We start from the raw sequence: 2,500 nt of genomic DNA on the forward strand, positions 1-2,500 counted from the left end.
TTACTATTATTATTATCATTATTGTTACTGTTATTATAATTATTATCATATTATTATTATTATTGTCATTATTATTATTATTATTCCTGTTGTTGCTCTTCTTATTGTTATCACTACCATTATTATGTATTTGCATGTGTTTGTTTGCCGTTATCATTAACATTATTATCTTTATTTTGTTTCTTTCTCTTTTCTTATTTTGTCTTTCTTTGTTTAAATCTGACAGATGTACCTTGGTTTGTATGAAGCGCGTGTTTGCGTGGGTGAGTGAATGGGTGGTTGGCTGTGTATCTGTATGTATATATATCTACATATATGTATAGATAGATAGATAAATAAATAGATAAAAGATAGATAGATAGATAGAAAGATAGACAGATGTGTGTGTGTGTGTGTGTGTGTGTGTGTGTGTGTGTGTATTATATATATATATATATATATATATATATATGTATATATATATATATATATATATATGTGTGTGTGTGTGTGCGTGTGTGTGTGTGTGTGTGTGTGTGTGTGTGTGTGTGTGTGTGTGTGTGTATACATATATATAAATATATATATATATGTGTGTGTGTATGTGTGTATGTGTGTGTGTGTGTGTGTGTGTGTGTGTGTATACTGTACACACACAAAATACTGTTACAGGAAAACATAATATGAACGGTTCCCTGTTTTTAAAAAAAACATTTTATTTTGGTCATGTGTCAGTGAAAGAATTAATTTACCGCTTGTTTTGAAGAGTCCTTCTGCGTGAATTCTTAATGAAGTCCATCTATTGTTCATGCTTTAATCCTGACCGTTGGATTTGCTTTGTTAAAACCCAATATGTTTTTTCACCAAATGCAGTAAATCGATCAATAATGGAAACTAGCAACAAGTGCTCTCCTATTTTCTCACTACACATATACATACATACATACATACATACATACATACATATATATGTGCGTGTGCGTGCGTGCGTGTGTGTGTGTGTGTATGTGTGTGTGTGTGTGTGTGTGTGTGTGTGTGTGTGTGTGTGTGTGTAATTATGTGTGAGTGTAAGTGTGTGTGTGCGCAAGGGAAGTTTTACATGGGTATATAATTATATCCCAGACGACCTGTAACTATAAATGTTATCTTAAATATCATAATTTCTCGCCCTAAGTGTCATTTCTGGCGAGGGGAGACATTAGGCCTGCTTCAAGAACGGTTTTTACGGGATGTCTTTACGATCGGCGCGATTCCGTCTCTCGTTTCTTGCCGAATGCTAATTGGGCCGCTTCATTATGCAAACAAAACAATGACGCAGCGCCCTCCGCCCTACGACCGAAAGGATTGCATTTTTATCTCCAGGGAGCGACATTAGCGATACATAAAATGACTAATACGGGACAAACAATTTCCTGTCGTTTTCCCGATCGATTTATCCATCCCGACGCCCCCTCGGGACCCCGCTTTTACGACGTGTCCTTACGTCGTAACGTTGGAAAGGGAGGGAGACGCAAGTACTTGAGTCTCCCCTCATGCAGCTGCGACCACAGAAAATGACGGACTGAAAGGGGTTTTCTTGCCAAAATGTATACAAAATATTTGTTTTCTTTTTCTTTCATACTTTCTTCCGTAAGTTTGGAAACCGTGTTTTGACTTCGGCTTCCTGTCTTGTGATCATTATATGGAAACGATCAGGGAATATTCCTATCTGGCGTAGCCCGGGGATTCCGTGTAAACCTTAAGAAAAGTCAAAGAAGAAATGGATTCCCAGCAGCGACTCTCCTTTCGTGTTCCATTTCATCCCCGACACAAACGGAAAACAAACAAAGCGAGTCGGAGTTCCAATTTTCATTAATGCTTCCGTAACCCTTTGAAATCCCCGAACACGTCATAAAAAGTTCCTACACTCTCATATTCCCTCAACAGCCACCTGGACCAAAGACTTTATGGCACATAGTAACGGGCGAGAGAAGGAAGCGGGGCTGAATTGGCTGTCCCTCGAGAGACCGCGAGGCCAAAATGCGATTGTGAAACCCAAAGAAATCACAGAATTTTTAAAGCGAGACTTGAAAGACTACTGGGTCAAGAACATTTTGATAAAAAAACGCCGGAGAGCTGGGGTCTGTGAAAAAGAAATTCAGACGAGAGCCATTGACAAATTCGTGAATAAACAAATTACATGAAATCTCTTTGGAAAATTCTCTCGCACCGGTTGGTCTTCAAAGAGATATCGAAAACGCAAAAGGACTGTCGACTCCGTAAAGATGATATTGCCCAGCGGAACATGAAATAAAATAAGTATAAGTTTTCACAACTCGGGCCTGAAGTCTCCTCGTAAGCCACAAAGGCAGTGGGGATGGGGGGAGGGGGATAAGGAGGGGTAGGGGAGGGGGTGAAAGGAGAAGCAGTGGAGGGGTGGAAGGAGGGGCAGGGGAGAGGGGGGAAGGAGGGGCAGAGGAAGGGGGGGGGAGAAGCGTTCTTGTTACCCAAATATAAAATTCATATTATACGCTTTACGACT

This window comes from Penaeus chinensis, chromosome 32, assembly GCF_019202785.1.
Source record: "Penaeus chinensis breed Huanghai No. 1 chromosome 32, ASM1920278v2, whole genome shotgun sequence".
Taxonomy (NCBI): domain Eukaryota; kingdom Metazoa; phylum Arthropoda; class Malacostraca; order Decapoda; family Penaeidae; genus Penaeus; species Penaeus chinensis.